This window comes from Cebus imitator, unplaced genomic scaffold (assembly GCF_001604975.1).
Source record: "Cebus imitator isolate Cc_AM_T3 unplaced genomic scaffold, Cebus_imitator-1.0 Scaffold500, whole genome shotgun sequence".
NCBI lineage: Eukaryota > Metazoa > Chordata > Mammalia > Primates > Cebidae > Cebus > Cebus imitator.
In genome coordinates, this window is record NW_016107815.1 from 14871 (window position 1) to 29374 (window position 14504).

Consider the following 14504-nt stretch of genomic DNA (forward strand, 5'->3'; position numbering starts at 1 on the left):
CAGAGGACACTGAAAGTCCCTAAGCAAGGTGTTTGCAGTTGGAAATTCCCAGAGTCATCAAATGCTGAACTACTGGGTGCTAAGGAGATGTGGACAGGGCTCTGAGAGGGTTGGTCACACTTTGCTATTGCCTCTAAAAACAGTTCTCCATACATCCTCCAAGCAGCCACCATCATTCAGCGGGAACTAGTAAGCAAACTGAAAGCTCCTGGCCATCTGGATTCTGATTTTACTAATTTGTAAACATAGATAATTTATGCTCTGACTAGATAATAGGTAGGTTACAAATGTTGACCATGTGTAATACAGCCTGTGATTTCTAACAGAGAAGGGGTAGTTTTAACCCTTATAGTTTCGAACAGAGAAAGGGCAGTGTGGTGTAGTAGTTAAGAGCACAGACTGTGACATCAGAACCCTCCCAGCTGCCAGCTGTGCAACACAATTGTAACACGGCCTCGGGTAAATTACTTAAGTACTCCATGCTTCAGTATTTTCAGTGATAACTTAGGAAAAAATGGCATCCCACAGGTGTTTGTAAGAATCAAATGAGTATCTGCCTGCCTGCCTGCCTGCCTATCTATCTATCTAGTCTGTCACCTAGTAAACAACATATGTGTAATCTGTTATTAACAATATAGTACATATAACTTACAAAAGTAGCAGATCAGATTTTAAAATGCTAATGCAGTGAGGCTTTAGTGATTTCACTTCCCATTCTAAATGACAAATCTTACATCATTGGGTGATCCAGAGACTGGACTCATATAGCTATACTTGACAATTCAGGCAGGAAAAAAGCCTGAGAAGTAATTTGTCAACTTTCTAGAGGAATGTAGACCCAATTCCTAGAATCCAAGGGAGAAAGGTGCTCTGTTTTTCAATTTATATAAAAAGAAAAATCTCCTGAAAGCAGAATGAAGGATCTTGCCCCTGGGTTTCTTTAAATATGAGAGCTGAAAGCACCTCTTTTTCTGTTATTTTCACCTAGTAAGTGGAACCTAGGCTTCTGCAATGAGACAAAATTGAACCTCAGGTCTTCAGAGCTTGCACTCTGCAGCAATTTTCTTGGAATCTAAAATCACTGATGACATAAGGGCATGAATAAAAGAAGTAAATTTCTCCTTTGGGAGATAATCCAAGCCAGTGGGGCATTTTGGTTCAGCTCAGTTTTAGACTTGGGAAAGAGATCAGTTGTGCAGGACAAAACATAAACTCCCCTTCTTCTAAATCACCGTCCCTGAGAGTTGTGCCTGATAGAGCACCAAGCGTTACTGGACATACGATTCTTTGTGTGAGTAAATCCCCAGGAATCTATGCATATATTGGTCAAGAAATGTTCACATCCTGAGATTACAATCACTGAGGATGTATTTTCCTGCTCACTTTCTCCCTTTCCCTTCCCCTGAGATGAGATATGCCTTGAATAACTTACAGCTCAAAACCCAGAGCGAGGCAGACAGAACTTGGAACCCACATGATACAGTCATTTTTAGCTATCTCAAAAGTAAATTATGCTTCACTTACTTGTGTTTTAGAATTTAAATTAATTTCCCTTTGTAAGGGAGGTGTCTGTGACAAAGGACAACCTATACAATTTTAGGCTAGCTATATCTACTAGTAAATAATTATGATTCTTTGATGCTTAATTCTAGAGCACTGGTAAAAGACGGAGGTGTTTAAATGTCTGGGAAACCAACATAAGGAGAAATCCAATTGGAAAATAAAGATATTTTTAAAAGGCAAGCAATATAAAGCCACATCATACAATTTTTTTCTTTTTATAGGAAGATGCTCAGAAGTTATCGGGAATTGTCAAAAAAACTAAGGGACAATGCCAAAAGCCAGTGAAATGCCTGTTTGTCTAACCCAAATGTCAACTATAGCTTTGGTGGATGATGCCCACAAAAGCTGATGGCTTCTAATCTCAAGGACAGGTGTCACTCTGCTTGAAGCCTTTTTCTGCCTATTGAAGGCCATAAACGAAGGGAGTTAAAGCTCCCGGGAGCCATTCACAGCCAACAAGAGACAGAATGTAGAGGATAATATCTTAGGCTCCTTTTCTATGAGACAATCTGGCAACTGAAATGTTGGCTTGGAGGAAATATTCTGAAATAATGGGATGCATCCTGCAGGAGGCAGTATATTTATAGAGTCTTTGAAAAGCACCATTTCCAATAAGAAGGACACATGGGAGTAGGAACCAAGGGATAGAAATAGGAGTGTCTCCATGTATCGCTCCCAATGTGTTTCCTGTCCCTGAATCCCTAGGCTCTGTAGGATTGTAGGTCTTGGTCCTATAGGGGACATATTCTACAAAGGAGACACACCACTGAAGTATAGTAAAGTATGAAGTACAAATTATGGCTGTCAGCAGGGCACTTTCTACCCTTTTGCCTTAAGATTGTAGGTGGAAAGAAGAATTACCATAGTGATTGTAATTGCCCTTGACCAGCAGGAGGGTAGAGCTGCTTTTACACAATGAGACAGGGAGGATACATGGGGAACCCAAGTGATCTATGGAACCACCTCCTTGGCACTGCCTATTAACTGTGAACAGACAGATGCAACATCCCTACACTGAGAAGGGTATAAACACCAACTTTTCATGTGGTTCAGATACAAAGATCTAGATCACACTACTAGATAGGCTACCAAGACCCATTGAGGTAACAGCTCAGGATGAGAGGGATTTAGATTGGATAATGGATAAGAGGGTACTTGCTGGTTGTGGCACCAAGGTCAACAGCAGCCAGGGCATCTATAAACCTTCCCACTGACCTTCTTCCTTCCTGTTCCATCAGGAGGAAAAAAGCCCCATAGAGGAGTTGCTCCCTGCACTTGCGTGGAGAAGTCCAAGGCATGGATTGCAGAGGCCATGTAAATATGTCTCAAGGACCTCTCACCACAGGGGGTGCAATCACTAAGCATCCCAGATGCTTCGCTTGGAAATCACAGCATTTGTGCCGAGGCCAGGCTAAACCCTGAAGGCAGTAGGGATGTGAAGGCAGACCCATTCCTGCAGCAAAAAATTTCTTTGTTGCCCGACATTGGCTCAATGACTCCCTACTGGCTTAGAATGCAGGGCAGTCTAAGACATTTCCATCCAATTTTCTCTCCCTTCTCCCTCACTTAGGGTCTCATTTGCATGGCAGTCGGCTCTTCAACCTTCTCCAGTTCCCTACTTACCTCCTTTCACACAAATATTTCTCTTAATAAAATTCTCATGACTTTCATTTAGTCTTGGTGTCTGCTTCTCAGAGGACCTGGATTGACATAGGGGCACATTTAATTTTCAGTGGGAATACAGAGGATCTTCATCTCAGCAGACCACTGAGCTTACACAAGCTGCTCTTGGCCACTTTGAGGAGTTGGGGATACGTTTGGAAAGAGGTGGCCAAGTATTTCACTTCACTTTAGAAAGCTGCCCCACAGAGACAGAGAAAGCCTTCTCTGTTTGGGGGAGTGGAGGCAGAGTAGAAAATTTGACATTTCTCCAATGGATCAGAACCTCCTCCAGTTGGTGTTAGACTTTTTCTGTTAACACTTATCCAGCTGCAAGTGACAAGATTTCACTATTTCGACAATTAAAAACCTACTAATGTAGTACCAGCACTTGCCCATCCTTCACTCCTAATGGCATAGAACTTTATTAGATGGTAATTATCTAAAACCAAATCTGTCTTAGTCACATAAATGCACATAAACTCAAAAAAAGAAAATGGACTCTATGTTGATATGAAGGATGTTCCAAAAATACTGAAAAAAGAGGTATTTATTTTCTATTCTAGAAAGTTTTTAGACTGAAGGTGTAAAACATATCATACAAATAAGAAAATAATTTAGCTCTTAGGGCAACAAGTTCATCTGTCTTTTGAAATAGAGAGAAGCTTCAGTTTGCTTTAGATATGACAGGAAAATAAAATGAGGCACAGAGAAAAGAAATGAATTCGTCAGTAAAGAAAGGAAGGGGGCGATTTGTGTGGATTGCTTTATAAGTGAAGCAGAAAAGTGGGGTGAATGATGCAGAAGAGAGTATATTAGTTGAGGGATACCCAACAGGCAAAGTGAACACTGGCTTAGTACACTAGAAAAACAGAGGTACCAAAAATAGAAAACTTAAGAAAAGCGAGAAAGATATTTTAAAATTGGCTTACGCTTATATTTAGTAAAATTTTGAAAATTTACATTTTATAATCTATCACTTAGTATTCTTTTCATTTCTATAACACATGACATGCACAACTGTCTTTTAGTACTTAGAATCTTTGAGAGACTTCATCTGGCCCGGGTTAGGGCGGTGTGTATGTATGTGTGTGTCTGAAGAGGGAGAAAGAGAATTTGCAGAGTAGGAGTACTTTACAGGATAGAAAAAGTAAACTTACACTATCTAGTAAGCAACTCAGAATCTCTGAAATGTGGTCTTTCACAATCAGCACTTCCATCCAGCTTTGTTTTGAAAAAAGTGGACCTTTCCCAAAGAGATGGCTTCTCACTCTGTTTCTTCCAACTTCCATTCTTTCTTCCTATTTTATTTCTGCATACCATTTTTATGCATGCATAGTCTCATGTATAATATTGTCATCCTCTCTGAATAAAAAGAAAGGCATTTAAAAGTGCTATGATTATTTTCCTAAGAATCTCAAAATATTTAACAGCTCATTAGGCTCCTTAGTGCCCTGGAGGGAAAAGAAAGACATTTAGAAGAAGGGGAAAAGAACAGAAGGCTAAACGGGGAGATTTCCATTCCAGAATGCAGGAGGCTTGGCAGCGTGGAGTTCTTGTTAGATTTATCTGCCCAAACCTCCCTACTATCTTTGGTTTATAAACCCTTTGTTCAAATCTTCCTTCCATCCAAAATTTCTGCCTTTCAGCATTTACAACCAACTCTCATGTGTATCAGCCAGTTAGCTTCTTACTATGCAATGACATCCATGATGACAGTGACCATGGAAGAGACCAGTCCAGCCTAAAATTAATCTGATGCTCTGAAAATACTGCTTGGATGTTCCATTTCATTAGGACTTTACTCGTGCTTTCTTAAGGCAAGGTGTTGCATTAGGTGCACAATCCCTATATTTAAGAAGTTTGCAATCTAGTGGTATGTAAAACCATTAAACATGTTTTGTAAAATGCTGAAAGCAATCAACACTGTCTTCACTCTCTTTTGTCTTCATGCTGCAGGCAACATTGAACGTCATTTTCTATTTGCATTGCTCCCAGCCAATTCCCTAGGTCCATCGATTACAATGTTGGGCTTGTCTTCACTCTCCGTAGATGACTATATCTTTGAAGCAATCAGACCAGGAGATGGGGCAGAGATGGGTGGATATCTCTCATGGGGAAAGAAATTATGTTTTACCTGTGTTTTGAACTTGGGTTTTCTGTGTGTCAGGAGAAGACAGGTCAACTGATATTAATGGAGTTCAGCACCGTGCCAGGTATTTCAAGCTCTCAGTCCACATTTGCTGTGTACCTACTATGTTCCAGGCTCAGTGGAAGGACCCAGGGAAGCAGTGATGGAGAGTTTATAGCCCTTCTATTTCTGCACACAACGATAATTAACCAATTAAGTATTATTCTGTCAATTGTAATCCAGGTGAGGATTGTAAAAGCCCAGAGACAAAAACCTAAAGAAAAGCATTGAAGACTATATGAATTGCACACTATAAAGAAAAAAAGCATAATTTTACTCAATGTCCTCTGCAAAAGGTCATTGTAATCACATTTAAATGAAATTACGTTCCAGGTATAGCAGCAATGTTACGTAACAATCCTCAGTTAAACTAATAGAAAAATTTCTCAGTCACAAAAATGGATTCAATGCATTTTCTTGCAGCTGCCCCAATTCATAGCTTTTATGTGTTGTGTTGTTCTGCCTTCTTGTATCTTGAAGAGAAGTGCTTCTAAATCAGATCATTTCACAAAAAACTCCAAGTTGGTTAAAACTGAGCCTAGATCTACCCATCATTAGCAAGATGACCTTCAGCAAATCCTGTCATCTCTTTCAGTGTCAGGTCTCCATTTATAAAATCGGGATAATATTACCTATTTCACGGGCTTAATATGTGTAATAAATGGAATGAGACAATGTATGTAAAGTGCCCAAATCATAGTAAGTGCTCAATAATTGATACCCATTATAGTCACAGTGGTCATTGCTGCTATAATTATCGACACTGAGACTGACTCCAAGGCTTTACACAGAGACTAATGTTTTACCTTTTATATTAGACATAAAGCTAATGTTTTGCCTTTCATATCAGGACAGGCATATCATCAGTCTTGTCTCTCAGAATGTCAGTTCTTTGGGAAACGGCCCACCCATGCAGTCTAAGTTTTCTGGTACCCACGCTCTCTGAATACGGTGCTGCATATAAATGCTGATGAGGAGCTTTGGAGTCTCCCTCCATACAAATGTTATTAGTATTTATAGGTTGACTAAGGTTTTCTATTTTTTTCTTGATTTGGTAATTAATTTCATTTCAGAAATGGTTTACTTCATATGAATTTTCAAATTTATTGGCATCCTTTTTTAATATTAGTATTCTAAATTTTCTCCTACATTACAATCATACCTGCCTTTCCACTGTGCACTTGCTTATTTGTCATATTTAGTTTTTCTTGACAATCCAGGGAAGAGTCACACCGCTATGCTCCATGTGGGGTGGAGGGACAGCAGGGCTGACACAAAGTGACAATGGGTGAGGTGATGAATCACATTCTCTCCCAAGCAATAAGCTCTTCTCAAATACGCCACAGCTGATGCCTATCCTGAGTTCTCTTTCAAAGTATTTTTAGCCACCAGTTACAAGTTTCAGGGGGCTACGGACAGCATCAGACTCAGAAATCCAACAAGGAGTGTCTACATGAGGCCATGTAAGTTTCTCTCCCTTAATACTTCCCGCAGAATTAGCGCTTATTTCAAAAATCCAAAAGCTGGAAAGTTTAATGTGCAAATCAAAGGCCAACGAAATACCCAGAGTTCTGCTTTGTGTCCTAATGAATGTGTTAAAAAGAAATGTGATTAGAGAGGTGACAGGGTTAAGGAGGAAATTATGCAACCTGCTCATGTTTTATGGATTCTGACGGAGTTGGGGGTGGGCAGTGACAGTGCTCTTCTGAATAGTAATAGTCTGAAAATTGTGAGCCACTATGACAATTTTTTTTAGGGGGTGGTGAGATTTAAAGTGCCCTCGCCCCTGATCTGGAAAATCCTTTCAATGTATTTTACCTTTTAACACAAATGTTAATGAGAACTTGATCCATTTGCACAAATGAAATGAATGTTTTTGAAGTTTTATTTGTATGTGTGGAGAAACCTGGAAACAATGAGTAACGTCACCAGCACAATTGGCAACATTAACCATAAAAATGTAATCTTCATGCTATGCATGAAATCACAGCAAGAAAAAAGTTTTATTTCAAGCCAGGATATAGGCAGGACTATATGTAGAGGGAGACACAGTCTTCAGTTGCCAGGTTATAGCTCCTTGTTGGTCTACCTGCTTTGGTAAGCCATAAAGATTCTAGATTCTAGCCTGTTTGGGGATTATATATGCCTAGTCTGCTTCATTACAATAATGCCTCTCCTATTTGTAGCACTAGAAAGCTTACAAAGCATTTTCTCATGTAGTATTTCAATTTCTTTCTGTGTTGTTATAGGAAATTAAACAGCACAGGTATTTTCCCACTTGTACCTTTGAGAAAAAGTGAGGTTCAGTGGTTTAAAAGCCTTTGTGCGGTATAACAGGTGACAATGCTGGGCTGGGACTTGGAGGGTCACATCTGAGTTGGAATCCTAGCTCTGCTGGTTAGCCAGTATATGACTTTGCTAAAGCAATTTACAAGATTAGCTGAGTCTCAGTTCCTCCATAAATAAATCGTGGGTGATTATACACATCTGGCCTGCCTCTGATAGGAACAGAGGTAACATGCTTAAGGGCCTACCTCTGTGTCTCACAGTGTAGGGGACTTAGTAAACAGCTCATTATTTAGTCAATTCCAACATGGTTGTCCAGCATGCCTTGAGTCTACTACTGATATCATTAACCAAGAGTTGCCTAGCAGAATAAATATCATGAGTACATTAAAATATGCCATGAAAGCATGTTAATTAATTAAATATATACAACCATGAAATATTCAGAACAGCTAGATCCAAAAGAATTTTCAAAAGGGCCAGGCTCGCTGAAATCCAAGGAATAAGTCCCCATTTGTTTTCCCTTAAATGTACTTGTGTTCTGAACACAAAGGTTTGGGTAATAGGAAACACAGCAGAGGTCATTTCTAGAGGATTTTCAATTTCCCTGTCCCTAATCACCATGGCACTGTGCACCGAAGCCAAGATAAAGGCAAAGCTACATTATCCTCAGTTTTGTACCATTTCTACAAATATATACTGTATTGCCCAGCTTCTTTCTGCTGCCTTGTGTGTATTCTAATTTCAGGCAGAAAGGGATGACAAGCAGTAGTTCATGAAAGTAAATCTAATCTCCATGCCCTTTGCCAAAGAAAGGATCAGAAAAGATATAAAGTCCCATACACTGGTACAGCAGCTTCATGTCAGACTGTGATCTAGCATCTCCCTAACAATGTGAGCCAATCTATAAATAATAAGCAAATAAAATTCTGAATTGTTATTCATATTCTCCCTGAGGACGTGCTTGTTGTATATATTAGCATACCTGTGTTCCAGGAAAGCACTTTACTTACAAATGAAGTGGTAATAAAATTCCACATACCTACAACTGGCCAAATCATAATAGAAGTCCTTTTAATCAGCTGAGTAGAACGCAGCACTATAAGCAAAAAAATAAAACAAAAAAACCACCAGTACCCTGGTTAGAGCCATGGAAATATTTCTCTATGTATTTTGTTATCTTTTGGGAGAGTTTGTGCACTAGCACCTCATTAATTCGGATGTCCCTAGTTGGGAGAATGCAGCAGTGAAGTTGTAGGAAGAGGGGTACATACAACTTAGAAGGATGTCTGTTATTTTAATAAGTTGTCAATAATGTTGGCTATCTTGAAAATCATCATTATTATCTCTAGGAATCATAATATGTGAGCTGTGTTGAGATCTATCAAGCCTTGTATTTACTAACAGCTAAGCCATATGATCCAATCACTTGTAGAAGTTAACAACATGGTGGCCATCAGTCAGAGTCCTGGTCTGCCTCTGAGAATGTAAGACCATGGAGCATTTCGATCAAAGCAAAAGCAGCCAGATTCTCCCTGCTGATTCATTACACGAACACTTGTACAACTGGGATGACTAAGGCAGAGACTCTGGAGATAGGCTTAATTAGAAACAGACAAATGAATTCTTGCTGATATTTTTGCCTGGACAACCAGAGTTTGTGTTCGGACCACTGCATTCAATAATTGAGGTTTAAGGCTTTCCATTTGAAGCACTGATTTTACCTGCTGAACCAAAAAAGCTGCTTTTCATCTTGCAGATATGTGATGGGATTATAAACCAAATCTTCTGTCCAATTAACACAGTGAAGGAAACTACATTAACTGTCATAATTTCACAAAGAAAAAGGTACCCAGACAAGGCATGCATTAAAGGATGAACACATGTTCTACTGTGCAGGTGATTCCTCTCTCAGGACATGAGGGCAGTCCCAGCTAGTTTCTTTTGCTTGTTGTTTAGCCCTGCGTTCCAACACCACATCTGACACAAACTGAGTGATCTTAGGCAAATACCACAGACATGGAAAGCCTCATTTTCACATTCTGCAATTACCTCTTAAGGTTGTAGTGAGAATTAAATAAAATAATGCATCAAGGCACTTACTTAGAAGAATGCCTAATATTTTAATAGGTCATCAATAATTCTGGCTAACTCAAAAATCATCACTAGAAATCATAAAAATGTGAAGAAAGAGAAATCTATATTCTCTACTTGAGGCAAACTAATTGATATGGTTTGGCTGTGTCCCCACCCAAATCTCATCTTGAATTCCCATGTGTTGTGGGAGGTACCTGGTGGGAGGTAATTGAATCATGGGGGCAGATCTTTCTTGTGCTGTTCTTGTGACAGTAAGTCTCATGAGATCTGATGGTTTTATAAGGGGGAATTTCCCTGCAAAAGCCCTCTTCTCTTTTCTGCCACCATGTGAGACATGCCTTTCACCTTCTGCCATGATTGTGAGGCCTCTCCAGCTATGTGGAATTTTGAGTCCATTAAACCTCTTTCTTTTGTAAATTGCCCTGTCTTGGGTATGTCTTTATCAGCAGCATGAAAATGGACTAAGACAGTAAACTGGTACCAGGAGTGGAGTGCTACTAAAAAGATACTCATAAGTGTGGAAGTGACTTTGAAACTGGTAGTAGGCAGAGGCTGGAATAGTTTGGAGGGCTCAGAAGAAGAAAGGAAAATGTGAAAAAGTTTGAAACTCCCTAGAGACTTGTTGAATGGCTTTGACCCAAATGCTTTTGAAGATATGGACAATGAAATTCAGGCTGAGGTGGTCTCAGATAAAGAGGAGGAACTTGTTGGGAACTGGAGCAAAGGTGACTCTTGTTATGTTTTAGCAAAGAGACTAGTGGCATTTTGTCCCTGCCCTAGAGATTTGTGGAACTATGAACTTGAGAGAGGTGATTTAGGGTATCTGGCAGAAGAAGTTTCTAAGCAGCAAGGCATTCAAGATGTGACTTGGATGCTGTTAAAGGCATTCAGTTTCAAAAGAAAAACAACATAAAAGTTTGGGAAATTTCAGCCTGGCAATGGGATATAAAAGAAAATTCCATTTTCTGAGAAGAAATTCAAGCCAGTTGCAGAAATCTGCATAAGTAATGAGGAGCCGAATGTTTATCATCAAGATGATGGGAAAATGTTTCCAGGGCATGTCAGAAACCCTCCCATCACAGGCCTTGGAGGTTTAACAGAAAAAAAATCGTCTCATGGTCTGGGTCCAGGGTTCTTCTGCTATGTGCAGTCTAGAGACTTGGTGCTCTGCATCCCAGCCACTCCGGCTGTGACTGAAACGGGCCAAGGTAAAGCTCAGGCTGTTTTTTCAGAGGGTGGAAGTCCCAAGCCTTGGCAGCTTTCACATGGCATTGAGGCTGTGGGTGCACAGAAATCAAGAACTGAAGTTTGGAAACCTCCAAAAAGGTATGACTCCAGCAAACAAACAAATAAACCAAACAAAACAAGACTATTTAGCAAGTCTCCTCTCAAATTGTGGCTTATTCCTGCATCAATTTTTGCAAGAAGAACCTTTAACATCCAGGCAGCTCTATGTGACAGTCTCTGCTCCCAATTTCTCTGCTGTGATGAGATCATTAAAAAACAAATTTCTGAAATATTCCAAAGGATATGTTTCGGTGATGTCCCACATTGAGTAGGTAGTTCAACCCCTAGAACCACTTCCTCGACAGAAAAACAGCTACTGCCATCTGCTTGTTGGGAGTGATAGCGTTCGTTCACAAAAGAAAAACTGTGTTATCCTTTTAACATCAGCATCTCATTTTTTGTTTGGTAAAAGCATATCCTTATCACTAAGACACAGTTTATATATTTCTTCTTTTATCATTTTGCCCTAAGCAATTTATAGTTCTCTTTTTTTTTTAATCACAATACAATTAGTTCTAACTATGATTTGGGAAGTTAATTATCATTTTAACCACCTGTATTCAGAATTATCAAGAGAGCTGGTCTTGGGAGATATGGCTGGCAAATGATGGGAATAATTTTCTCTATATATTATTCTTCAGACTTTTGGTGTACATTTTTCCTGTATACACTACCTACAGTGGACTTGTAACTGGGCAGTTTAACTTCAAAATGCATTTTAAACTTTTTTTTTTTCTTTTGGGTTTTAAGATATAATCGAGGCAAACTGCAGAAGCCTTTTTCCTTAGCCTTAAAATAGACTTCATGTCCTTCCCTTTCTCACTGTGTATGCTCCCTTCACATTATCTAACTGTATACTAGAATATAATGATGTGTCCTTAGAAGTTCCAGGGGCTAACCTTGAGACAGAAGGACCAAGTCTGGAGACTCAGCTACAAAGTACTGGCCATTGTTGAGATGACATCAGCCCAAGGTCCAGGTGGACTGGGACCCAAGATAGCCACCAGAACAAGATACACGGAGATTGTACTCAGCCAATTCTTGCACACCTTCTTTATCAAGCTTTCTCTTTTCAATCCCCGCCTTCCTGCTTTCCAAACTGAAGCAGTTATTTTGGATGAGAATCTGGCCGCATCCCCTTTACTAGTGCTGGTTAATAAGTTCCCTTCCCTTCCCATTAAACAAATTCCCTTCCCTTCCCATTAAAAAAATTCCCTTTTCCCTTCTCCCTTTCCTTATTTCTTTCTCTTTCATTCTTCTCTCTCCCTTCTCTCTCTCCCTTCCCCTTCCTTCCTTCTTCTTCCTTCCTTCTTTCCTTCCTTCTTTCCTTTCTTCCTTCTTTCTCCCTTCCTTCTTTCCTTCCTTCCGTCCCTTTCCTCTTTCCTTCTGTTTCCTTTTCTCTCTTTCTCTTCTCCTTCTCTTTTCTTTTGACAGAATCTCACCTCGATCTGTCACCCAGGCTGGAGGACAGTGGCATGATCTTGGCTCACTGCAGCCTTTGCCTCCTGGGTTCAAGTGATTCTCCTGCCTCAATCTCCTGAGTAGCTGTGATTACAGGCATGCACCATCACACTAGGCTAATTTTTGTATTTTTTAGTACAGACAGGGTTTCACCATGTTGGTCAGGCTGGTTTTGAACTCCTGGCCTCAAGCGATCCACATGCACTGGCCTCCCAAAATGCTGGGAGCCACCACACTCGTCCAAATTCTCTTTCTGCCAGACCTCACTCTTGTTACTTGGACTCTGCAGGGGGCAAGCATCTGGCCTCAGGCCTGCTCTGTTCAGTTATAGTCTGACAGTGAGAAAAGAATCCACCAACCTCTATCAGACTTTCTCAGTTTACAAAAAACATTTCAAAAAGTTTGAGGGCTAATCTGACATTATTAAAATTATGTGAAGTTGACAAGGCAAAGTTTTCTCACATAGCTACAATATTTACTAATAAGTTAACTTTTCCATGCCTTATTTTCTCCAACCATTGAGGCACAAAAACTAGAATTATACCACATTTCTAACTCCACCCTGAAATCTATAGCCGCCTGGGTCAAGGATGGACAAATGACCTAACCTATTACAACCCCCACAACAAAGCTTTGTATGAAGAACTCCATCCAAAAGGAGATGAGATGAAGCTTACTCAGTTTCATTCTAGGGAAGTTGGAAGTGGGAAGCCCAGGCACTAAGCCCTGAGTAACTGGGGTGATAGGTCACCTAGACCTGGGGCTTGAGGCACCCACTATGAGACAGCTGCAATATGCATGAATAGAGGAAGGCAGTTTGTAACGCAAGAAGAGAAGCAAGAGAAGAGAAAACAGGACAGAGACAACCTTAGTAGTAATGGCTCTCTACTTAACCCCAGTTTCAGTTCCAGTAAGACCTAGATATTCTTTGTTTCCTCACTAGGTTTCCACAAGCTACCTCTTTTGCCTGATAGTAAGCCTTCTAAACTTGAGATAGTTTGTGTGGATTAATGTTACTTGCAACAGTAATGTCTGAGTTGAAACAATCCATTTGAGTTAAAAGAATCCATTACTGATAACTTCTTCCTAAGTGCACACAAAATAGAATCCGAAGTCTTTACCATAGTCTGAAAGCATCCCCCACCCTTACTCCAGTATAACAGCATCTTTTGCCACTCCCCAATGATTTTCGGACACTCCAGGCCATTTGATTTGTTTTAGTTCCTCAAAAAATGAAGTTCTTTTCAACACCATGGAATATAAGTTCCGTCAAAGACTGGGGCCATGTTGTCTTGTACACTTTTGTGTCTGCTGAGCTTAGCACAGTGCCCAGTACTTAATACATGCTCAGTAAATACTTGTGGGATTCATTAGTAGCTTGTAAGTGACAATTAAGAGGTCAAATTCATATCTTTTCATACTCTATTCATTATTTTACATTGTTTGGTCAGCCAACAGCCAATAATTTAAGTTTATAGTTTCTGAATTATAAACTCTACTGTTATCATGAACATATATTAACCCACATGCATTTGGTGAGCCCAAAGAGGAGACATAAGAACTATAGCTGATCTGCTGATACCACCAAAACATGCCACTAGGTTATGCTTAAAACATTTTTGGAATCCAAAACAAAGAAAGGTAATAGCACTAAATGTATTTAACAAAGAGTGAGTAATGTGTCCTTTCTCCTAGATTCTTAGAAAATGTTAAACCACAAAATGTACAAATTAGCCAATTTTTAGATAAAAAATACTAAGTAGGTGAATAGAATAATTTCTCTTTGAATCAAAGGCCTAGGGGAACATTTTATAAATGTTCTTCTGCATATTAATAATGGTCTAATAACTTACAATTACATTATATGCTTCCAAAACTGGAGTCTATTTTCTTCCTTTTAAGTACCAGTTACATATCCCTTAGCCAAAGTATTTGGGACCAGGAGCATTCTGAATTTTGG